General features: G+C 45.4%; 1 protein-coding gene and 1 non-coding gene across 2 annotated transcripts in view; both read right to left on the bottom strand.

Moving 5' to 3' along the window:
• PPM1L (protein phosphatase, Mg2+/Mn2+ dependent 1L) overlaps positions 1-26,504 on the bottom strand; it is a 242,204-nt gene that overhangs the window by 77,397 nt on the left and 138,303 nt on the right. The gene's annotated exons all lie outside the window — the stretch shown is intronic.
• On the bottom strand, positions 12,322-12,428 carry LOC141492448 (U6 spliceosomal RNA). The gene has a single exon (XR_012469914.1). It is a non-coding gene; the product is annotated as a U6 spliceosomal RNA (small nuclear RNA).

Raw genomic sequence — 26,504 nt, 5'->3', positions numbered from 1 at the left:
CACCTGCATGATCTGGGCAAACCATCAGACCACTCTCACCCTTTGTTTCCTCTCATCAAATGAGGATAATGGGATGGTGAGACAATGCGTTTAGTAATCATTTCCTACATTCCAGGTTCTTTGCAAACCCTAGACAGACAGGTGAAGGAATGGTGATAGGGCATGGAACACCTGAGAGAGGGAATCCCTCTACTGGGACAGGCTGGCATCTTCTCTGCAGCTGATGGGCTCAGACAAGGAATAAATGATGATGCTAAGATGGCAGAACCAGACCATCCTGCTCCGAGGCTGGTTCCGGTCCAGCATGCTGCCATGGCAGGACCAGACCCTCCTGCCCAAGGCTGGCTCTTGTCCAGCATGCCGCCATCGGGATGCAGATTTTGGTTCCAGGGCCCCTCCATCACAGACCCTTCAAGATCCTGAGGACAGGGGAGCATCCTCATTTTGCCTTTCTACCTCAAGCGTGTTGGCCTGGGCTGGGCACTCCATGAAGCCAGTTCCCCAGTTTGGCACACTGCCTTCCTTCTGATTTCATTGAGCACACCTTGTCCTAATTTTATTGGAAAGTGACATCTGAGCCTGGGCCTGTTCAGCATGCTTCTCTGAGCTGGGAAGACAAATGCTCCCTCCCAGGAGGCCACAGGAGTTCTTGTGAAGTTTCATTTACCCCAGCTTCTCTGGGCTCCCCCACACTGGGAGGGCCCTGAAGCCTCTTGGACCCCACTGTGCTGCAGATGGGAATGAGAAGGAGCAGCCCCTTCCCTTGGGCTCTCTTGGTCTGGAGAGGTCAGCAGAGGGCCAGCTGTTCTCCCTGGCCCCCACCCCCAAGAGTTTGGTCTGGAGCACCCCACTGGGTCCCTCAGCAGGGGCCTGGGCCCTGGGGAGGGGGCAGGTGAGGGAGCCCTGGACCTCAGGGTGAGGAAGGGGCCAATAATGTGGCCAGTTTGTTTAGAGAACAGGAGATGCCCCAGGACCAGGGCAGCCAGAAGAAGAGGTTGAATGTTCTGAGGCAGGCAAGGTTTCAGTGCCCTTGCAAGGTCCATGATGACTTGGCAGCCATGGGAGGCACAGCCTTACGCTTTAATTTACTCGTGTCTACCATGGAATTCATCTTCCTTATGGTAACATATCATTAACTTTTGACAGCTGCTCTTTGGCTCCGGGCTCTTTCAGAAAACAATGTCAGAATGAGTCCACTTGCCTGCTCAAGAAGGAGCGCAAGATATTAAATCAGAAAACATCAAGGATTAGATTAAGTTATTCTCCCCCTGTGAGGAGGCTGGGATTCTGGTTGGCAACAGCACCTCCACCAGGGCCCACCTCCCTGGGAATGGGATGTGAATGGAGGGACACATCCTCTCCAGGGGCCACCCTCTCCTGGCTTCACTCCTGCATCCGGCAAAAAGAGGCCGAGTCAAGGACCCCACGTGAAATTCAGCGAGGTCACAGGGCAGAAGCCAATTTGGACAGTTGTGGGAAGACTGGCACCTTAAAGGACCCACCAGCTGGTTGGAATATCAGTTCAAAATCATGCCAAAACAAAACAAAATGACCTCATCATCTGTTACTTCTGACCAAGCAATTCCACCAATGGGAGCAAATTTGGAGGAGGCCAAAGACAGAATCAAAGTCCCAGCATGGACCAAAATAACCATTTCAAAACTTTTTTTTTTCCCAATAGAAAAGAACTGGGAGCCATAGGACCCACCTGAACAAAATGTGGTAGGGCAGGCCAGAGAAAACCATTGTGGAAAGAAGGGACCAAAGGGAGGAACTCTGAGAAAAATGAGAAGATGCTGTGAAAAATGTGGGAGGAAAAGTCAGCAGAACTCTAAAACCACCTCCACACACTGGCTCCAGCCCTAATGAATGGGAAGATCATGACAAAGCAGCGCAGCAGAAAGGACACCAAAGGAGCCAGTGCCTGACCCAGAGAAAAGCTAAGGAGTGGACCTCTCTCCTCTCTGGACACACACACACACACACACACACACACACACATGATACAGACACAAAGATGCACAAAATACACACAGAGACACACAAGATGCACAGACCCACAGACACAAAATATACAGACACAAAGAAACACACCTGAAGACCCTCATATAAGGTAAACACACACAACACAGACACTCAAAATACACACACAGAGAGATACACAAGCAACACACACAGACACACCAAAAAAAAAAAAAACCCAGACACTCCTGGACAAGGAGGCAAGACCTGGGTTCGAATGTCAGCATGCTCACCAAGCAGATAACTGAGTTTCTGCTCTGGCCTTTGGTCCACCCTTCTATATACATATATATATCTGGGTCAGTCTGTGAACGGAAATGAGGGAAAGACTGATTTTTATTTTTACCATCCTCTAACTGAAATTGGGCCTTTCCTCCTATTATGTAGGCAACAAACTAGAGTAGGATGAGCAGCACCTGGAATTCTGTCAGCAAAGAAATTAACAGATATTTTCATATCACGTTAGAGTTGTGGCAGCTACTCCTAAATATCACTTTCACTCATCACAATGTCAAAATTACTGTAATTAGACCTGCCACTACACAGATGACTAGATCACAAATTTGACTTAATTATTTTAATAATGATTTCAACATAAATGCTTCCCTTGGTCATTCTGACAAGGGGCCCCTGAAGCAGCCCTGGATAAAATGATCTCTAAAGATCCTTCCAGCTCAACTCCCCTGGGATCCACTGTTGAGAAGCTCCTGACAACCCTCCTGGAGAGTTTTCCTTCTATGTTTCGTCGTTACTCTGCAGAGAATATGGTGCTGGGAAGAGAGAAGCGCCAGGGCCTCTCCCACCTCTGACCCGACTGCGGTGGAACTAAACACTGGGAGCCACATAATGTCTCATATTCCTGAAGACCCTCCCGGACCATGAGCGGAGCAAGGACCCCCTGTCATGGGAAGTGGGAGTATTCTCATTCAGGGGTTTCTTAGAGTAATAAAATGAGAAAGACATGGAGGAGAGGGAACTGGGGTCCCTCTTTAAAAAGGAGATAACTAGGGGTGGCTAGGTTGGCACAGTGGATAGAGTACCGACCCTGAACCTGAGTTCAAATCTGGCCTCAGACACTTACTAATTACCTAGCTCTGTGGCCTTGGGCAAGCCACTTAACCCCATTGCCTTGCAAAAAGTAAAAAAAAAAAAGAGGTAACTATTACCACCTGCTCAGTCTACCTCATAAAGGTTAAGATGGGGAGTACCTGAGTGGCATCCTATGTTGGCTGCTTTGAAGTATCGGGGACCTGTGTTCACCTTCTGACTCAGCTCATTTGGGGGGTTTCAGTTCAGTCACTTCTCTCCCTGGGCCTCAGTTTCCTCTTTGGGTAAAATGAAGATGACTTCTGGGAGCCTTCTAGCTCCAACTCTTGTGAGTTGGCGGATTGGTGGTGGGTATTGTTGGGGTTTTGTTGTATTCACACGGTGCCAGATTCAAATCCTGCTGCAGACTATTACTTGTGTGACCTTAGGCAACCTAACCTCTCTTCAGTTTCTCCTCTAAATGAAGGGATTCGATCCGTGGGCCTCTAGGGGCCTGCCGGCTCTCAATCGCAGCCTATGATCTTATTAACCCAGGCACTTTTGGATACATGGAGGGCCACAAGTTGTTGAGATCTATCGCAAGGCTGAGGACCAAGCTGGGCAGCTCCCTCATCACTATGAAAAGAACCCTCCAGTCCTTCTTCCTCTTCCTTTAATGTGCATTTTCCTCTCCACAAGCCATTTTACCAAAGACAAGCCCTTGGGATGACCACTAGAGGGAAGGAAGTGATTCAGCAACAGAATTTAGTAGCAGAAAATAGGGGTGCTCTCTTGATCTGGGAAGATTAGACCATCTGAAGAAATCTAGAACAACCAAAGTATTCTGGGATGTGTAGGAGAAGGGTGCGGGATGACGGCGAAATCAAAACCCAAATCACCTTCCCCAAAAAGAAAGCTGAACATCACAAAATGGAGAGGTGACTGAGCGATCAGAAATGTATCGGGGTGGGGGGGGCATTAGCCAAGAAGCCAAAGACCCCTAGAGGCCAAGGGCCACAGCCCTCATTATTCAAAATAGTTCAGTAAAACTGAAATGTCTCTCACTCCTGTCTTTGGGAATACTCATTTCACAAAGCAAGCTAACATTTTTGGGCCAGCTGGTTTTTTTTTCTTTTTCCTAACTAATCTAAATTCTCCCTGTTTCTTTGCTCTTCAGAAAGTATAAGGATTCTAGGTTAGAGGTATATCGAGCTACCCACAAACATCTTCCTGAGGCAATCGCCACTGCTGGGGATAAAAGTGGGGAGGGAAAAAAACCTTTCTTAAGTTAATTCAAAGAAACTTTGCTCTTTCTGCTGCTTCTCACTAGTCCAGGATCTCATTATTCAGCACCCTTTGCTGAAATAATATCAAAAGGAGTGTATTAATGTCAAAGGCTGAAAAAAGGCTCAAATTAGCCAGTCTGCAAATTATTGTAATTTTCATTATTGTGAAAAATAGGAATAGATGAATGTCTGGTGATCTGAAAAATGAGAAGTGATTGTAATTTTAATCTTAAAAATTTCTGATTTGGGTTTTTCTTTCATCCTCCAGGAGCAGGACTCACTTTCCATCTCCACTACATTTAAAAGGAGAAAGAATCAGAGAGTGTTCATGCTCTTGGAAATGGGGCTCCTACCCAATTGGCATCCTTTGGCGCTCATCATTATGGGCTGACCACCAGGACACTATCTGTGGCTCCTCTCAGTTTCCAGTTCTGCTCCAATGAAGAGGGTGGCCAGCTTCTAGCCCCAGCCCATCTTAGACGGGGCTGTCTTAGGGCAGGGTACCCGCAATGCTTTCTTCATAGGCTTTCTTCTCTGAACACTTGCCTTAATTTTTCCCCCAAATATCATGTATTCATTTTATAATATGTCTTCTCAAAGCCAGTGTGGCATGGACATTAATAGGTCACCTAAACTCTGCAAGTCTCTGTTTCTTCATCTGTAAAATGAGACAAATGTGCAGGACCTATGTCACAGGTTGTTACAGGTATGGGGGCTAGGGGAAAGGGTGAAGAATAAAGCACTTTTCTTCAGAATATTCTCACCCCCAACTCCTATCCTCTCTGAAGACTCAAAGACTCTTAAAGACTTGGGGGCAGCTAGGTGGTGCAGTGGATAGAGCACTGGCCCTGGAGTCAGGATGACCTGAGTTCAAATCCAGCCTCAGACATGTAATAATTACCCAGCTGTGTGGCCTTGGGCAAGCCACTTAACTCCACTGCCTTGTAAAAAACAAAAACAAAAAGAAAGACTCAAAAGATCGGCAGGGGGAGCCTCACAGACTCTTCAGAATTCTGCAGTTTCTCATTTGGGGAGGGGACAATCTCTCAGAGATCAGATCACACAAGCCCACATCCTCATGGACCCTTCCCGCTTCCTTCCGGTCCTATTAGAAGAGCTCATCGACCTTCCTATCACCTCCTTCCCCTGGGTCACTCAGAGCCCAGTCCAGGCCCTATGCTTTGCCTTGGGCCGCTGTTCGGCATGGGCAGCAAGGATGGCTGGTTTTTTAATGGCCTCACATTACACTTGGAAGTCTTAGGCACTGCCAGTCTCTGCCCTTCACAGAACACGCTCTCCTAAAATCACAACTGCGTTTTCTATGAATAGACCGAAAGGTATCCCTAGAGAAGAGGGCATCGCCAAGCAGCCCAAAGCCTCTGAGGGGCTTGCCAATGGTACCAGCTAGTTAGTTGTCACTTGAAAACTGAAGCCCTTCCTTCTTGTGCTCCAGTCACTCACCTGCTGGGTGACCCTGGGCAAGTCACTGAATTATGGTCAGTCTCAGTTTCCTCATCTGTAAAAGGATGATAATTGCGGCACCACTTTGCCCACTCTACCACTTACTGCCCCCCCAGCCTGGGCCTCCACCTTCTAGGGCTGGCCCAGATGACCTCAAATCTACTGCAGAAGGTGAAGTCATTTGAGACTTGCCAATCCAATTTTCACCACTCATTCTCAAGAAAACCTCATCACTCGGCCCAAGGTAACCAGGCTTCCTCAGTGGCCACTTTCTTTAAGAAAAATAAAACCACCCAAATCCTCCCGTGAGATGTCATCCTAAAAATAGCCTCCTCCATGCCCTCCATAAATCTTCTGCAGGCATGGGTGGCGCCGGGCCAGAGCAGGCCCCTCAGATTACTTGGCGAGGGGACATTCGATCTTTCTGGACAGTCCTGGAAGCATGCCCAGGCCCCTGAGCCCCATCGACCTATAGAGAAAAGTCGTGCCCAGCTAAAGGACAGTTAATCCCTGAGAGCATCCCTCCCGAGCTCAGCCAGCTCAAGCCTCCAAAGGGATGATCCTGGTTCCAGAGACTCTGGGCTCTTTTTTCAAGGTTGCCCAGGAATGCCAAGGAACAATGGCCTGAGGATCAGAAAGGGACAGAACCAGCTGTTATAAATACCCAATGAAGCAGCTACAAGAGAGCCAAGTGGCAGAGCTCAGCCAAGCGGTGAGACCCCCAGAACCCTCCCCAGTGGGCAACCAACCCTCGTGCTGGGGGAGCCCCTGTGCCCTCTGTCCCCACCTGACCAGAAAGTAGACCAGAAAAACAAACCAACGAACAACAAATGCAGCAAGGGCTCCTTTCCAGGATGTGGGCAGTGACTGGCAGGCCCAGCACCCCCAGGATGGCACCAACTTCGAAAACCCACTAGGGTTCTGTGAGCCATTGCTTGTCTAGAAGCAGATGGCAGCGGGGCTAGCTCTACCGGCAAGGGCTTGCATGGGTTCAGAGAACATCAGGAAATGCAGCCCACCCCCCAGCCCCTTCCACTTGACTGTTCCACTTAGGACACCAAGCTTTGGAGAGAAGGAACGGTGTCCTCAAGATGCAAAGATCCTAACCTGCGCACCAAACTTTTAAGACACCCTCAGCCATGATTATCTGAGTCCACGTGGGTTAGATGAACCTGAGCAGAGGTCACGGCTGGCTCAGTGAGATGACCATGGAGCATGAGGAAGGGGAGGAGGGGAGGGGAAGGGAGCACAGGGAAGACAGGAGGCACCACCATCCATCACAAGGAAGGGAAGAGAAACCCAGAGTATTGGGCCTTGATCCCCGAGGCAGGTCTGTCCACACATCCCCGGAGATCCGAGGTGGCCTCCAAGGCCAGGCTTTAAATACAGCTTGAGAAAGGGTTTGTGGTGGTTTTCTTCAGTTGTTTTTCTTTGGTGTGTGGACTCTGGACATTTTCCCAGTGCAGGTCAAGGGTTCTGCAATTTCTAGAGCTAGGTGAGAAGTGAAGGCACATCACGTCCAGGGTCACTAGGTGATGCTGTTCTAAATTATCTTTGTGTATATACACAGATCTATATAATTTTATACACATATGTACATATTTATTACATCCATCCACATTATCTGTCTAGCCATCCATCCATCCATCCATCCATCCATCCATCCATCCATCCATCCCATTCATCATCCATCCATCTGTCCATCCACCCACCCAATCTCTCAGTGCTGAGGCTGTCCTGACTTTGGGGCTCTGTTTGAGGAGTCGTTCAGCATCATCTCAAATCACCCCCGTGCATTTGGGACGTCTCCCTTCCAGATTTACTCTGTGATCAAAGTATGGTTTGAGGTTAACTTAGCAAATATATACATACATACATACATACATATATATATATATATATATATATATATATATATATATATATATATATGAAGAATCGACTCCTTCTCACTCAAGGGTAAATGGTGAATGAATTTAGCTAAGTCTAGGAGACCACATTGCTTTCATCTTTCTTATCTGTTGCATCCAAGGCTTCCAAGAAAGATGATGGGGGGGGGGGTCCCCCTCCCTGGGGGCCTCTAGAGTCAGGTTGACAGACCTAAACCTGGAGGGAGAAAGTAAACCTGGAGGGAGAGAGAAGAACATGGGCCTGCGTGACTTCAGTTATGGCAACCTGGCTGCTCCTGCGCCGTCTCACCTTCATCTAGATGGGTCCTTTCTGGGGTCTTTGGGGAAAACTCCTATAAATAAAAGGACCTCAAAATATCACCTAATCCAACCCCGCCTTTTGAGGCCCAGAGGGCACCCTGGTAAATATTTCACACCTGGCTCTAAGAGGAAGGAAACCAAACAGTCCACCTGCCACCCGTTGAGGCTGACAAAGCAATAACGCAAGGCCGGGTGTGTAGCTCCCCAGCTTCCAGCACAGCCCAGAACCTCCCCAAGATAAAAGACAAAGCCAGGTCTTGTGAGGCCCACTCCAAGGCATTTCCATGATGCCATGTTGTCTTCTAGGAAGGGCCTAGAAGAACCAAAGCCTGGACAGTGTGAAGGGACAGATGGGGAAGCTGTGGTGCAGGGGATAGAGAACCAGCCCTGGAGTCAGGAGTCCCTGAGTTCAAATGGCCTCAGACACTTAATAATTACCTAAGCTGTGTGACATTGGACAAGTCACTTAACCCCACTGCCTTGCAAAAAAAAAACCCAAAATTAAACAAACAAAAACATGGGTAAGGAAAAGAGACTAAAGCCAGGAGTTCCTGTCAGGGTCCTGTGGCCAGAAAGAAACCTGGTCAGCTCAGAGCCTTGGACCCATGACCGGCATTAACAGACTTTTTGGCTGCACATATGCACACACACAGAGCACAGACACACATCCATGGTCTACAGACACACACATACACATGGACAACACAGATAGACACACACATACACATGACAGACACACACACATATGCGTGCATACACTTGCACACAATTTCCTTTCTCTTAGGTCTGTCCCCTTGCCAGTCTGGCTCTTTGCTGGTTCCAGGGAAGGCACACCCTTCACTGATGCAGACCTGAAACCATTTTGAGCCTTAGGTCTAAGAGTTCTCTGTGCATAGTAGGCAGTGGCACTTGCCAGTTGACTTGGCAGGGCACTGAGTCCCCAAGGTGACAGATGTCAGAAGGAGGACTTGAACCCAGATCTCTCAGTGGGATGCTGGCTGACTCTGCCCAGACCCAGGGGCATCATCATTCAGTGGAACAGAGGGATCCAGTGTGTCCATCCTCAAGGGACTCACCCTCCACCTGGAAACAGGGCTTGTACGAGGGAGAACAAGCTCAGGTGGGGCAGGGGGAGTGAAAGAGGGCCCTTGCCCATGCTTAGAAGGAGAGTATCAGGTGGGCACCTTCTGTCTACTAAGATGTGCAGCCAGCCCGGGAACAGCCTGAAGCCAGGGAGGCTGAATGGGGGGGCGGGCGACCAGGGACTCCTGGGGAAGGAATGTCCGACAGACTCTTGAGAGACTAGCCTAGGACCCCAAGAGGTGGAGTACAAGACTGGCCCAGGGTTACACAGCCAGAGTATGTCTGAGGCAAGACTTGAACCCAGATCCTTCCACCTGATGTAGCTCTGGTGAAGGGGAAAAATATGAAATAAGACTGGAAAAAGACTCATCAAAAACAGAAACCAAAAAATTCTCACTCAATGAAAATTAGAGAACATTTGGCCCAAACTGCATGTTCCACCTAACTGAGACCAAGTCCTGTTAGTGTGCTGGGGGACAGAGAGCAGCCCCATCTCCTTCTAGGACAGGAGAACCACAGAAGTTCTGTGAACTTCTCTGAGTTGTCTGTAATTCAAATCATCAAGAGTTATCCAATTAATATTCATTAATTACATTCACAAGTCCCCTACTTGGGGGTTTCTAATTAAGAGTCACCAAAAGTGAATAGAAGAGACAGTGACATAAGGATGGTACCAATATAAACTATCAACCACTGGTTGTTATTTTGCCCTGTGGTTTCCCTTGACTGGGACAGGCCAGCCCGGTCTCTGCCATGTCTAGTCTTGGAGAGTGTTCAGGCCTCTGGGTCAGACAGCAAGGTCACTCAGCCAGAACATGTGGTAGATGGGGGGACTCGAAGCCAGACCTTCTTGGTTCTCTCTCTGGTTCTGTGTCACTAGACAACGAGAGGGAGTAGCACAGAAACAAGAAGACAACGTGCCCATGAAAGCACCAAGTAAAGGTAAGGTATGGCCATGCCAGGTATCATATGAGAGAGAGACAGAGAGACAGAGACACTGCCCTCCTTGCCCTTTCCCAGGGCATCACCATGGCATGTGATGACCTGGGGGAGGCTGCCATCTTGGTACACAGTGGGGAGGCAGAACTAGGAACAATGGGGGAACTGGAATGGAATGAACCTTTCCTAGGGTGGCAGGCAGCCCTTTGCCCAAGGCTGGATGGCCACCTGTTGAACACCAGGGGCATTCTCCTTCCTACAGTCGGTGCCCGCAGCCTCACACATCTTTCCCAACTTGGAGATTTTCTCTTCCTTCCCATGCTGGCAGGCATCCACCAGGTCCTTCAGCCTCCCCAGTTCACCAGGTCAGGGAGAGGGCTGGGACAAATATATTGGGTGGACACTGGGGATGTTTCCTGGACTCTAACTTTCAGAAACTGGGCCCAGCTGCCCCATATGTAAATCAAGTACAAAGACTCTCCTACATGCCAATGTTGCCCAGCCCCCCAGGGCAAGCAGACAGCTATACTGGATGGCAGATGGCTACTGAGCCTCCATAAAAAATGAGTCCAGAGACTTAGAAATCACAAGCTCAGCCCTCCTCAAAGGTTGCTATCTGCTACCTTAATAAAGCTGACATTTAAAAAAAATTGTAGTGTGTGTGTGTGTGTGTGTGTGTGTGCATGCACATGTGTGTTCAATGGAATTCTGGCCCAGTGGAAAAGAGCTAGTCTCAAATCAGGAAGATCTGAGTTTGAATCTTTCCTGGGACAAGGACGGCTATTGAACCCAGGCCACATCTCTCACTGTTGAAGCCAGGATGTGTCTCTCACCCTGTGGTGCCCGGTTGCCCTGGCTGAGGGCATTCCAGCACCCAGAGCTCCATTCTGATAAAAAACCACAGGCCCAGTCCACACTCCAACCTTTTTAAAATAGGAAAGCGTGACTCTTTAGGAGATTAAGCGGTATTGAGGAAATGATTGTAAGGATAAGTCCCAGGGAAACAGGGATCTTCCTTCAGATTTTTCCCAACAGAAAGGTGGGGCATGCCCTGGGAAGATGCCCTTTTTAGGAAAGGCCTGATCAGGGATTCTCTGTACTGGTCCCTCATGGAAGCCAGCATCCACCTATCTCATTGGTAAATGTCCTTCAGGCTGGGGCTTTCTATCCTTTCATCTAGAAGCCAAGGCTCTGACCTATTCCTTATCATTAATGATAATTAATATCTGATTATAATGATTTATTATGCAAAATTTATATTTTTGTTTACATATAAATACATATTTTCATATATATTATTTGATAATTAATCATGATAATGATAAATGAGGCATATTCAGGCTCAGTTTTGAGTTCACCTTTTCCTCCTTAAAATTTCCATCTGTAGAGGTTCCCTTCTTGCAGGGCTTTGTACCTGGGTCCATGAACATGGTCTTTGTTTTCTAAACACTGTGTTAACTATTTTGCTGTAATTTTGGGTTTTTGAATTATTCTGAGAAGGCACTATATAGCCACAGGGATCCAAGATGCAAAAAGGGTTCAGAATGCCCTGATCTAGAAAAAGGCCAAGTGGAGAAACAGTAGAGAAACAGAAGACCCCAGGCCCTCTTCAGTCACCTGCCAGCCATAAGACCCTGGGCATAGCCTCATCATAACCAGCAGCATTTACATACATACAAACATACACACACACACACACACACACACACACACATATATATATATATATATATATATATATATATATATGCACACACACGTATACACACATAGCATTTTATGGATGGAAACTCCTTTGAAGTTACATAAAAACCCTGGAGGTAACCAATGGGGCAGGGAGCTGGCCAAGTGAGTAGAGTACCACAGCAACCACCTCTGTGGCCTAGAGTAAGCCATGTCATCTCTCTAGCCCTACTCATCCTCACTGGTAAAATGAGGACATCAAGCTATACTATTTCCAAAGTCTCTTCTAATTCTAGATCTTATGTCCCATGAATCCCTACATGGATCTTCTCATGATAGACATGTGTGTCTCAAATTTTGGAGCTGGGGAATCAGGCAAAGTTCCTATGAAATGTGTGGGCTGGGACTTAGGGAGAAGGGTCCCCAGCAGAGATCACTGCCAAGACAGATAAAGGTTGGGTAATGGGGGGAAGAGACCCAGAAGAGACAGACACCATGAACTTTGGGAAGTAGGGAACCTTAAGAGCAACTAAGGAATCCTGGGGTATACAGCTTTCTATGTATTTTTCCCAGGAAATTATTGAATAAATGTCAAGAATAAGGATGGCAATATAGAAGACATTCTCTTCACAAATTTGCATGGCATCCTTGCACAGGGGCCATGCTAATCTTCTCTGTATTGTTCCAATTTTAGTCTATGTGCTGCTGAAGCAAGCACTATAGAAGACATTTGCAAAGATGGATGTTCTCATCCTGGAAGAAGAGAAAGCATGATTCTCATGTTCAGGAAAAAATGGACCCTGCAGGAAAGGAATTCCAGGGATAGGGTGGGGGGTGGGGCGCAAGGCAGTCCAGGGCTGTTATGGCAAGGGAACACTGCTGGCCCCCAGAAGCTCCCAAGGCAAGAGGAACAAACAACATTTGACTGTGAGGGAAGCAAGATCCCACCACCACCACCACTACCACCACCACGTTGGATCACTGGGTCATTATGCTGGGAACACGTCCTTGTAGGACCACCACTGCCACATTGGATTGCTGGATAACTATGCTGGGTACACGTCCTTGTAGGACTACCATCACCATATTGAGTCACTGGGTCACTATGCTAGGTACAAGTCATTGTAGAAGCAGCACCATGTAAGATTGCTGGGTCACTGTACTGGGTACACATCCTTGTAGGACCACCACCATGTTAGATTGCTGGGCTACTATGCTGGGTACCCATCCTTGTAGGAGGACCTCCTGGCTCCTTCCAAAAATCCAACATAGAGATGGGGTACAGCCAAGATGGCAGCAGGAGAAGAGCCTCTCCTAGGTTATAACCAATTAAATTATGAATCTAATCAAATTTTCGAAAAATAGAACCCACAGAAAGATACAGTGAGGCAATTCTCCAACCCAAGGTAACCTGAAAAATAGTGGAAAAATTCTGTTCCACAGGGTTAGAGGGGCAGCCCTGCCACAGTGAAGAAACTTCGGCTTCCTGGGAACAGCCCCAGGGCACCTGGGAGGTGTGACTCCCAGCAGCAGAAGCAGTTTCCTGACCTTCACCCCAGGGAGCACCAAGCACAATTTGGAAGATCAGCAGGGAGATCTTTGCCAGAACAAGCATGAAGCCCAGGTCCTGAGTGCAGGTGAGGTACTCAGTGCACTTGGGGCCTTGGAATTGGCCTCTATTCGGAGACTTTTCTATGTTGGATTTTTTTATGACTTTATTTATACATTACTAAAATATTCTTGTTTAAGAGTAAACATAGGGGCGGCTAGGTGGCGTAGTGGATAAAGCACCAGCCTTGGAGTCAGGAGTACCTGGGTTCAAATCCGGCCTCAGAAACTTAATAATTACCTAGTTGTGTGGCCTTGGGCAAGCCACTTAACCCCATTTGCCTTGCAAAAAAAAAAAGAGTAAACATAATACCCCCTCCTTCACAAAAATATAGAACCTCATGAGAAACAAAGTAGTCCAGATCCAGGAAACAGAAGCAGGCCCCACGGAGCCACCTAGCAGGAGCCTCTAGGCAGCTGCGCCCTGAGTGCTCAGTCCACTGAAGGTAAGGGAGAGGAGGGAGACTTCCACGGTCTCTCCTCTGTCCCTGAAACATGACTCTGGTCACATTCAGATCCTGATCACAGTCTAGCCCCCCCCCCATAGAGCAGGAACCTCCCTCCCTCAGCCCTGTGGCAGAGGGGTAGACTTGTGGTCATTCACAGACCAGGAGAGAAGTCAGAGCTTCACACACTAACATCCTTGTGCAGGTGTCCCAATAAAACTCAAAAGCTCAGGAAGCACCCCAAAACCAGCCACAGGCTGCGAAAATGAGTAGGCAGGGGAAAAAAGGAACCTGACCATTGACAAATACTTTGTTTATGATCCCAAGGAGGATCAAAATACTCAATCTGAAGATGAAGAAATACAAGCTTCTGCATCTAAAGATTCTAAGAAAAATGCAAGTTGGGCTCAGGCTATGACAAAGAGTTAAAAAAGATTTTGAAAATCAAGTGAGGGAGATAGAAGAAAAATTGGGAAAAGAAATAAGAGAGATGCAGGAAAAACATGAAAAAGAAGTCAGCAGCTTAGTCAAGAAGATCCAAAAAAATGCCGAAGAAAATAACATGCTAAAAACCAGCTTAGGTCAAATGGATAAAACAATCCAAAAAGTTATTGAGGAGAAGAATGATTTAAAAAGCAGAATTGGCCAGATGGAAAAGGAGATAAGAAAGCTCTCTGAGGAAAACAAATCTTTCAGATCTAGAATGGAGCTAAAGGAAGCCGATGACTTTATGAGAAGCCAAGACACAATAGTTCAACACCAAAAGAATGAAAAATTAGAAGAAAATGTGAAACATCTCATTGAAAAAACAACTGATCTGGAAAACAGGTTCAAGAAAGATAATTTAAAAATTATTGGGATACCTGAAAGTCATGATCAGGAAAAGAGCCTTGATCTCATTTTAAAAAAATTCCTACAGGAAAATTGCCCTGATACTCCAGAAGCAGAGGGCAAAAATAGAAATGGAGAGAATCCACCAATCTCCCCTGAAAAGAGATTAAAAAAAAACCAACTCCCAGGAATATTATAACTAAGTTCCAGAACTCCCAAGTCAAAGAGAAAATACTACAAGCAGCCAGAAGGATACAATTCAATATCGTGGAGCTGCAGTCAGGATCACACAGGACTTAGCAGCATCTACATTAAGGGCTCATAGGCTTGGAATATAATATTCCAGAAAGCAAAAAAGATTGGAATGCAACCAGGAATCAACTACCCAGCAAAACTGAATATCCTCTTCCAGCAGAAAAAGATGAATTTTCAGTGAAACAGGGGAATTTCAAATGTTCCTGTTGAAACAACCAGAGTTGAACAGAAAGTTTGAGCTTCAAGTACAGGACTCAGGTGAAGCATAGAGAGAGGAGGAAAAGGATAAATTATGAGGGACTTAATGATGATAAACTGCATGTATTTCTGCATAGAAAAATGATACTGATAATACTCATATGAACCTTCTCATTTAATAGATCATGTAGAAGGAGCATTTATAGATGAAGCACAGGAGAGAAGTGAATTTGAAGATATAATATATTGTAAAAATGGAGTCAGTGGGTGAAAGGGAACTAACTGTACTGGGAATAAGAGAAAGGAGAGGTGGAAAAGGCTAAGATTTCATATTTTTTTTGCAATGAGCTTTTGCAGTGATATGGAAGGGGGGAAGATGAGGGGAAATGAGGGAACCTTCACTCTCATCAGAAATGGCTCAGAGAGGAAATAGCATACAAACTCAGTAGGGTATAGACATCTAGAGAAAAAAAGGAGAGAAGGGGGACAGGGGAAGGGGGTGGGTGATAGAGTGGAGGGTAGATCATAGGAGAGAAGAGTCAGATACAACACATTATCTTTTTTATTTTTTGCAAGGTGCTGGGATTGGGTGACCTATCTGGGACCACAGGACCAGGTGGTTGCTGAATCTCTGGGGTCCAAGATCAGTGCTCTGTCCTCTGCGCTACTCAGCTGCCCTACAGTACATTTTAGAAGAGGAACAGAGTGAAAGGAGAGAGAAAATATAATATATGGTAGTGGGGAGGAATGGATAAAGGGAATTACAATCAGCAACAGCAACTGTGGAAAAATATGGAAGTAACTTCTGTGATGGACTTATGATAAATAATGTGATCCACCTAAGACAAAGGTGATGGTATCAGAACACAGACTGAAACACATTTTTTTCTCTTTCTTTTACTTTATTTCTCATGAGGTTCTATATTTTTGTGGGGGAGAGGGTATTATGTTTACTCTTAAACAAGAATATTTTAGTAATGTATAAATAAAGCCATAAAAAAAATCCAACATAGAAAAGTCTCCAAATAGAGGCCAATTCCAAGGCCCCAAATATCAGCAGTTACAAGACAGTGAGCCACAACATCAGTATATAATGCAGTATTCACAATACCGTGCAACAATACACAAGTTCTCTAGTGGGAGGGGTTCTCAGAAACCACCTATTCTTCCCCTTTCGTTTTATGGATGAGGATGATGGAGAGAATCCCATTCATACAGGTCAGTAAGGGACAGCATGGCCCAATGGAATTACTCCACCTGAAATCAGGAGTGATTCTGGACTGAAGCCCATCCTCCAAAACACTTAGCCCTCCCTTGGCCCATTTCCTCACTTGTAAACAAGGGGTCTGGAGGAAGTGGTCTATGGCCCAATAACAGACATACTTAACTGTGACCCTGGGCAAATCATTTAACTTATTTGCCTCAGTTTCTTTATCTGTGAAAAAGGTAATAATGATAGACCCTCCATACCCTCCGCATAGAGGGTTGTTCTGATGATAAAATAAGAAAATAATGTAGAACACCGTGCAAACCTTGAAATATATTTCTGCCATGACTATTAGTTTTTCAGTAGAACTGAGATTTGAACCCAGTCCAGCCTTTCTTCTCTGACCCCCCCCAAAGTAAGCAGGTGAGCACAAAAAGCACCTTTACAATCAATGGGAATTCACAGACACCTCTGCCCCTTCTCCAAAGTCACAGCACCTCAGCTTTCCCAACCAGACTCTTGCTATAGGGACATCTTCAGGGCCGGGTGGGCGGGTGGGGGGCGGGGCAAGCAGTTGCTGGGGAGAAAAGAAGGGCCGGACGGTTGCCAGAAGGCTGAGGAAGCAAAGAGAGATAAACTCCAAAAAAGGCCACAGAGCAGTTGGCTGATTAATAAGAATGAGTTTTCCTATTTTTCCCACACTGGCAAAGCTCCAGTTAGTTTTTGCCTTGGAATAGGGTATAGCTATTTTTAGCGAATTATGAAATTTATTTCTTATTTCTCAAAAAAGTGACAGTTGCTATCTTTACTCCTGAATCTGCTTACTCCTTCTATTTTCACTTCTGGCGCATTGGATTGAAGGACATCAGCGTTTCCGATGGAGGAAAGCATGGAGACATGTGATGCCTCTGCAGTTGTCTCTATTTCTTCATTTTTGCTTTCATGCAAAGCTTGGGTAGGTATAGTATAATTTGTAAGTCCTCTACATTCAGGGGTTCTGCTAGCAACTGGTCAGATGGGACCCTGAGCACAAAGTGAAGCAACGAATCCTTAGCTTTTTTTGGTTTTTAAAATTATTAATAGTAATTCCTGTTATAAGATTATTGACTTAAGAGTTGGAAGGCCTCAGAGGCCAAGGTTTGTGAGGCTACGAAGTGCTTTTCTTACCCCAACCTCAGGGACTGTAAAGTCTGATGATTGTTATCCCCAGTTTACAAACGAGAAAGCTAAGGTTTCAACGGAGACTTGTCCATAACCCCATATTTGTGGGGTTTCTGTTTTGATCTGACAAATCCTGGAATTCGTTCCTCCTCACTGGGCTCAATGGTCTTCTTGTGGAGACCCACCCCCTTCAATCCCACCAAATCTCCTAAGCATGTCAGGTCCAAAACTAATGCAACACTGCAAGATCACTAAATGGGCAGGGTTCAGGACTGGGGAGAAAATCTAAGCCAGATTCTCACAGACCAAATTTTAAATCATCTATAAAATTAAAAGGACTTTTGCCATCATTCAAACCACTTTCCTGAATAACCCTCAAGAAACAATCTGCCAAAAGACCCACCGAGCCTCAGAGCGAACCCATTTATGTGGACTCTTTTCCATCAAAGAGTGCAAAGAGCACCGCAACAGGCCACAGGCTTGGATTTAGAATTGGGAGGGAGCTTAGAGGTCATCTGGGTCAAGCCCCTCACTTCTAGATGAGGAACCTGAGTCCAGGGAGGCTCATGACTTAACCAAGGACATACAGGTAGAGGGGCAGAGCAGAGATTTTCTCCAGGCAAGTGACAGAAAAACCTAAAGATTCAATGAGATGTCTTGAGTCAGACAGCAAATTAGTCACAATCATTGATTAAACAGTCCATCAATCAAGTAACAAATCAGACACTGAGAGACAAAGAAAGGCAAGTCCTCAAGAAGTTTACATTCTAATAAAGTGCATCATTCTGGAAAGAAAAACCTGTTATTTATTAACAAGATTTCCAAAAACAGAGTGGGGAATTTGTAGCCCTTTACAGTTAAAATGAGGATTGGGGATTTGGGCTTTTTTGGGGGGTTTTTTGGTTTTGTTTTTTTTATTAATGAACATCCAAACTCTAGACACCTACTGTTTTCCCTAATTACTTCTATAGCATTAAAACTGCAAAGACTACAAGCCTACTAAAAACAATGGACCTTGGTATGGACCTAACACAGACTAAGTGACCTGAGCTTTTTGGGACTTTGTATTTATTCAGCACTGCATAATCATAAAAAAAGATGAAGAAGGCTCCAAAGAGAAATGTGAAGTTTGAATTAGGATTCACAGCGGATGGACAGGGACATATTAAAGCCATAATTACAGTAATCCACAGCTGTTTCAACTGCAGAAAATAATGAATGGTCTGATGAGAGCTGTTGTCCACAAAATGGAAAGAAAGGGCCATCTGGTTCAGGCTGAAGTCCTGGTTGGAGGCTCTGAACCCTTAAGGTCAGAATCAAGGAAGAACCCAACTAGAAAATTATTGTCTTAATCCTAGAGAACCCCCAACGACCATTTCTTTCATTTTCCAAGACATGATTACTTTTTCTCTAAAGAAAAGAGGGTTCTTTAAGCACCCAAGGATAAAGAAGTCATTTAGTAAAGTCAACATCAACTATAAGGTAAATGGTATAGGCTTGGATTCCTTCTCTTACATTAATCATACAACTCTATTCAGGTCAACCGGATTATGGTGGTTGATTCAAATCAGAGAAGTTGGGTTGCCAGCAATTTTTCCTTAAAGAAAGACGACATGGTAATTGATAAAAGGCAGACTTTGGGGTACAGAGCCCACATCCTCCCCATTGCACAAATTACCTATGGAGCCATGGGCAAGTCACTTAAGCCCTCAATGACAAGAGTAGGAGTTACAAAGGTCACCTATCTATAGAGTTCCTACTGTGGAAGCTTATTTCTTGCCAGTGAAATTCTACTACACGTACATCACAATTTTATAAAAGGAAATTTTGTTCTTGAAACAAACTTTTAAATAAGACTTTTCAGGACGGCTAGGTGGCACAGTGGATAGAGCACTGGCCCTGGAGTCAGGAGTACCTGAGTTCAAATCCAGCCTCAGACACTTAATAATTACCTAGCTGTATGGCCTTGGGCAAGCCACTTTATCTCATCTGCCTTGCAAAATCCTAAAAAAAAAAAAAAAAGACTTTTCACTCTTTATTAGGTGTATTCTACTGATTTAAGGGTGTTAGCATAGGTTGATTTGACCAATATCACTCCACAAAACTATTAATGATAATATCTGACATTTATATGGGGACAGCTAAATAGCACAACTTCAGAGACCTCCCAGCTGTGTGATCCTGGGATCATGCTTGCCTCAGTTTCTTCCTCTGTAAAATGGAGAGAAATGGAAAAACATTCCATTTTCTTTACCAAGAAAACCCCAAATAAAGTCACAATGAGTTGGACTTGACTAAAACAACTGAATAACCACAACCCTCACAAACGTTTATATGATTTACATAGTGTTTTAAGGTTTGCAACCCATTGGATGTATGCACAAGTATGGGTGTATGCTTCTAATCATCTGTGTCCTCACAACAACCCGATAAAAGAACACTATTTCCTCATCTGTATGAGAGTTGGACTCCACGGTCTGCCCAGGTCCTTGTCAGTTCTGGGTCTCTAAGTGGAATTAAACTCTATTGATGAGGTCATCCTAAAGAATATCATTGACTAGTCTGCCACAATACAGCTGTGTCCTCAGAAACGACTGCCTCTAGATGACATGACCCTGGATTACTGGAGGTTTGAGCTTAGTTAATCTCTCTCCTCCCTTGGACACTACACTCCTGCTTCTGAGAAACCATTTATTCTCTATACAACTGTCTGCTCGGGGAGCTTGGGTCTCTATCTTTCTTGAGAAGGAGGGTGTGGGCTTTGTGATGGCTCTTTGCTCCCCTTCCTTCCAGGCTCACAACCACTCTCTAGAAGACTGAGTTTGCTGGAAGGCTCATTTCTCAGAGATGTGAGGCTGTCTAGCATATATAAAAGAACATGGTGGGGAGCCTATATTTCCTCTTTGTCCAAGAGCATAATGAGGTTTTCCTGTCTGCATTTGTGCTAAGAAACATCACCAAAAATGTCTAAAGAAAAATGGGCCATGAAGATCCTCAATAAATTTCTCGGTCCATGTGACGGAGTCAAGGAGTTTGAGATAATGGAACCAACCCTCAAATAGAAGCCTTCATGTGAATCCAAAAATATTAATCTTGTTACATAATCTTATTCCATTTTACATGACTATATAGTCGATGATTTTGGCCATGAAAATAAAACAAAAGAAATGATGAATTATGGTGTTGAGTCCCTTTTCCAGACTCAACATGTGTAAAGTCCCTGTCTAGGCACCAATATGTTGAGACCCCTTTCTGGACTCTTTCATCCTCCCCAGACAAGTGTTGGAGGGGCGGGAGACAATGAAGACAAGGAAGACAAGTTTCTCCCTATACACCAAGGTCTCCCAGGTTTCCATTTATTCACCAAAACACAAGTGCTTAAATATCCCTCCCAGTCTCTAATCCACTCCCACTTCCATGGCACTTAGTAAAACAAGGCTCTGACGCTCAAGGACACCAAATGAAGATAGTTTACAGTGCTCCCACACACAAAACAGTCCCTAACATTATGGCAAGAAAAGTTCAGAAAGGATATGAGGCCTACTGAGGGAGGCCTGGAAAGTCTTTAGATCAGGAGACATCCAGTCCAAGCAGGAACCCCAAAGGACAAGTGACTTTGTCAAAGCCATTCAGTTATAGAAAATTCTGGACTGGAATTTGAACCATCTCCCCTGACTCGAGTCTGGGTTCCACCATGGTCCAAGTCCCCCAATGTCCTACTCACTGGCCACAGGACACCGGGGTCCCTCGTGTCTTTGGCCGTATTTCCTCATCTATCAAATGAAGGCCTTGGCTCAGCTGGCATGAGAGCTTCCTTTAGGCTCTGTATTTATGATTCCAGCCCTATGATTCCATTGGAGCCAAGGTTTAAAATAAGCCCTGGCCATGGCAATAATTTGAGGCTCCCAAGTGTTTGCTTTGAAGTATTTAAAAACTTTTTAATCCTCTGGAAAGTACAAGTAATACAAATTATAAAAGAATTCCATTTTGCAGAAGGACAGAAAGAGGACCTTGCCACAGTGTTGGAAATGAGGCCTCTGGAACCATCCGAGGATTAATTTGAAAAATATGACTCCCAAGCCTCCAGTGAAGAGAGGGGCTGTGATCATGAGTGAGCAATTCTGAGGGTCCATGTTCTCCCTCGATGAGTATTTGGCTCAGTTGCAATCTGCCTTCTGGAGACAGCACTTGGGTACCTGGTACCCTACTTCCCAATCTTGGTCATGATGGAGACAAATGAGCAGTTTCAATACCAGGTGCCATTCTTTTTTGGAAGACCATTCATTAAGCACTCCTTACAACCCACCCTCTGCAAAAAGATATCTTCTCGGGCAGAAAAGCCCATTTTCTGGGCTGGCCTGTCCTCACTCATCTAGCCTCTCCTCTCCAACCTTGGGTTTCTTCCAGGGATATAGCAACAAAAATAATAATATGACCCCCGGGGGTGATGATGAGAATGAAGCCAGAAAGCAGAAGAGGAGGAGGAGGAAGAGGAGGATAATAAAAAGAGACACTTGTAGCACCCTTAAACATCTCTCGTCACCTTTGAAGCTCCTTCCAAGGTTGAGAGGTTAAATATTACAGGTGATGCTTGCCTCATTGCACAAATGAACTGAGATTTAGAGATGTGAAGGGGCTCATCCAAGGTTATAGTGAGAAAATGTTGTAGGTGGGATGCCCATTCATGTCTTCCAGACTCCAAGTGAAGCAATCCAATCCCAACAGATAAACTCAAGTTGTCAGAGGTTCATCATTAAGTGACTTCCTTACCAAAGGTCACCCAGCCAGTAGGCATATGAAGTGGGATTTGAACTCAGTTTTTTCCCACCCTGAATTCAGAACTCTAGTCAAGTTGCTACCCAGCCACTATGACCTTATCATGGGCCAAAAAAACAAAAAAAAACACTTTCCCACAGCACTAGAGGCTTCTTAAAATATTATTCTCTGGATTTATTTTACATGAAAATATCCTTAGGATATTTTCTTAACTGACCTAGTTATCATCTTGGCATAAGAGCTTGAGACCGGGGCCCCTGATTGGGATTGCAGTCAATGTTATGGTGAATTTTCCACACATTTTACAAGCCTGTCATGGGCTACATATTTCAGGGGCTCACATCCATCCATCCCCACATCCACTCTTCTGGACTCTCAATGTGTGTTTTTTGCATACCCCATGTGGACCAATATGGACACACCTCTTCTGGGGGACATGGAGTACCCCACCACTGACCCAGTTCGGCTGTGAAGGAGAGGGTGGCTTCAACCAGAAATTTATAGGCTGTTATAATTACTCCAGAAATAAGAATACGAAATGAGAGTGGGAGCACACCTTGATGGACACAGGACACAGGGAGCTAGGATGGGGATGGGCCAGGAGAAGATGAGGAGGAAAAGTTGGAGAGGGTGAAGCAAAAATTCAGCACCAACAAGAGCCTGCAAATGTGCCAACTGTCTCACTGTGACTCTGACTCAGGAATAAGTCCAAGAGAAAAGACCATTTCACATGAATTATCCTCAAATATGAAGATCCAGATGCACTAAGGGTAATTCAGCAACAAGAAGGGCCATTTGAGGGTGATCTGAGGAAGGTAACTGGCTAGGTTGTAATCATCATAAGCAACAATTTTCTACCAAATGAATTCGGAGGATAGCATTTTAAAGAGGCTCCAAAGCCAGGGAAAATTTAAAATATAACACACACACACACACACACACACACACACACACACACACACACACACACCCGCACAAGACCAGCTTCTTACACCATGATGACCTTCCTGGCTCAGCTCTGGTGATGCCCCTCTTCCTCCAGTTTGCAGCTGGATTCCCTCATGGACATCAACAGGTCCACCCCAAGGGCTGCCTAACCCCTACAGGATATTTAATATCAAGTGATTGATTCAAAAATCACTGCAGAAAGAACTTAAGAGCCCTGGTCTCAGTGTGGGCTGCTTTGCTGCCCCTCCCTCAGCTGCCACAGCTACCCCAATCAAGCCATCTCATTCCCCACCAACCCCCTGAGTCCAGCCATTTAATTTCAGCTGGTCTTCCTTCTCTAAGTAACCACTGGATAGCCAGGGAGGAGACAGAAAAGGAAGCCTCGAGGTCATGCCATTCTTTCCTTGTGTCCTTGTGAATCTCATTCATTGGGGACTTGTTTACAATGGTTAAACACATGAAGAATAACCACTTCAGCTGTTTGGGGCTATCATATGAACATGAAATCCTCTGTTAATCCCCAAATCTCCTGTTAGGAATCCCCTGGAGCCTGGCTGTGACTCATGCCACGGGTCTCAACAATGCTTCCCTGCCCCAGATACACTGGGGAGGATCTCAAGGATCCTGCTATTCTCGACACCATAAAAACCCTTAGAACAAATTCCCAGTTTGGCCTGGAATCCTCCCTAGTTCATGCCGGCGAGGGGTGGTGCAAGGAGGACAGATGGAGGTCCTAGCCTCATCTCCACCACCATTAAATTAAAGACATGGACAGGCAACTACAAGGCTCTGGGCTCAGTTTCCTTATTTGAAAATTAAAGCCCATTAGATGGTCAATTTCAATTTCAACTCTTATAGATTCTTCCAGTTTAAAATACAAACTCTTCAATTTAGAATTTTAAGTGCTTCACAAACCAGAGTGGAGAGTCTCAACCTGTGTTGTGTGATGGATTTCTCATGACCTTGGTTTTAAATGCATGAAATAAAATGCGTCCAGTTACCAAGGACATGGCTGGAGTCACATGCAGTTATCAAGACCTTTTTTAAAACCCAAGTGCACAGACTTCAGGGGATGAGACTTGGTCCTGACCCAGCCCACCCTTCTAGACTCACACCTCTTCCTGCCCCTTTTATCTCACCCAGTTACTGCTGCCCCAATGGGGCATCCCTCCATCCTTGCTGTGCCTTCACACAAGCTGTGCCTCTCCTCTGTAGAGATTGTACTTGCTCCTCACCTCTGCCTTCTAGAACACCCTCAAGGCTCAGTCCGGGGAATATCTCCTCTGGGAAGTTCAGTCCCTCCCCAGATAATTCCGCTACACTTTCTCCCAGCATGTTCAGATAAGCACCCTGAAGGAAGGAACTACACTTTGCTCCTGTGACTTTGTACTCCCGTGGCTAGCCTGGTCCAGACCCCCGACCCCACAAGTGGAGGGCACCCTTTCATCAGTGCAGACCAGTGACCACTTGGGGAACTGTTGCACAAGGGGCCAACAAGTACTTTTTGGCCTGACGTCTTGCATTGTAAAACTGGAGGGTTCCTTGGAGATCTTCTGGCCCTCCATCTACTGCAGCAGGGCCTGGCTCACCGAACATCTGCTCTGGAGCAGCTCCCTCACCCTTATTCTCCTCTCTCCTTGGTCCAGCCCCTGGGGAGGGGTGGCTAATGAGTCACATGATGGACAAATCCAGGCAACATAATCAGCCTGGGAATCGTTGAGAATTGACCATAAGATTGATAGACTCAAAGCAAGAATAGTGAACAATCCTGACCCAATTTTCAATTTTGCTTATTAGCCATTCTCTTCCAAAGTTAAACTGGGTAGACCCAAGAAATGAAGACACATGTATTGTCTTGAAGGTTAAAAAATCAGCACCTCATTTCATGTCTCATTAGGTCCAAAGCTTCCACTAAATCTGTAGGGGAGCTGGTGACTCGGTGCTCCCTGCTCATCAGTGCAAGGTCATTACTGTGACATCCAAATAAGCCACGGACTAGGAATGGCCTCAATGGTCCAGCAGGGGTGGCCCATTAGAGTCAGGGGCCAAGTCCACTCATTAAATGCAGCCATGTACTCACGAAACCTTGAAGAGGGCAGCAAAAGGGACCAACGTTCACAGAGCTACCCAGGAGTCCCAGGAAAATCAAGTCATGGTGCCCAAGAATAAATGGGACACACACACAAACACACACACCCACTTATGGAAGAGCATCAACAAACCATTTAAGAAGGAAACTAGAACATAAAAGCTCATTTAAATTAAAATCCTTTTATGTAAGGTGTTATAAAAGTCTTCATGAACTTTGAAGGCCAGAGACCATTCAAGCTACAGAAATATGAAACGGTACTAAGACTTTTGGGACACTCTAAATAAAAAAAGGTCCTGAACAACTAAATAACTGAAAGTTGCTTTGGTCTCATGTATTTTTTCTTCTTTAGGAAAATGGAAATATCTGCCAGGTTGATTGATGGGGTCCATTTGAGGAAAGATAGAGAGAGGGAAGAACACTGGATTTGGCATCAGAAGAACCACCTGAGTCCCCTAAATTCCACCTTCCTCCCATCTTCAGCATCACATTCCCTTGTTCTCTGTATGATGATGTGCTCATAATTAACCAACAGACATAATTACACAATCAATATCTAATACTTTAGGATTCCATTTTGCTAATGGGAAATCACACTGTAAACAAATAGTCCCCTCTGGGGACCCTGAGGGAACATTAAATATTTGAGGAACCCAGCCCACTCACCGCCATGTGAAGAGGATTGTGCAAATGAAGAAATCCTTCATGTATCATTAGATGTCTAACCCAGGCTGGGATGCATCTTAAGCCATTAAAAATATTGTTAAGAATGCCTGGAAATTACCCACATGTTCCTTTCACAGTTGTAATTAGAGAAGAAGGGGAGGGGGAGAGACATTTAACTCACATTTCTGAATAAAAGGGAGTGCTGCATACTGGGGGAAGCCAAGAGTAAGGGGTAATACTGATGGGGCAAATGTGGGCCTGGCAGCGTGGTGCCTGCTTGGTGGTCAGAGGATGCAGGCAGAGATAAACGAGAAGTCAGGGAAATCTCAGCTGGCACCCTCCAGCTGGACTTCCTGGGGTATCCCACCATTTCCCCAATCTTTCTGGCATGTATACATTCAATTGAAGGGGAAAAGAAGGCACCCAATCTTTCCCTTTTAGGGCAGAGGGAGCACAGGAGTCTGGTGACACTCTCCCTCTTTCAGAGGAGCTCATAATTAAATATTGTGGCATTAATGACCTGGCTGATTCAACGAATTTTGATTCAGTACAATTACTTCTCCTTTGGCTGCTTAATGCCTCGCCTCATTTTTAAAGGGCAGGACAAAG

This window comes from Macrotis lagotis, chromosome 6, assembly GCF_037893015.1.
Source record: "Macrotis lagotis isolate mMagLag1 chromosome 6, bilby.v1.9.chrom.fasta, whole genome shotgun sequence".
Lineage (NCBI taxonomy): Eukaryota > Metazoa > Chordata > Mammalia > Peramelemorphia > Peramelidae > Macrotis > Macrotis lagotis.
Note: the sequence above shows the minus strand (reverse complement) of the source record. Positions and strands in the feature narration are given on the sequence as shown.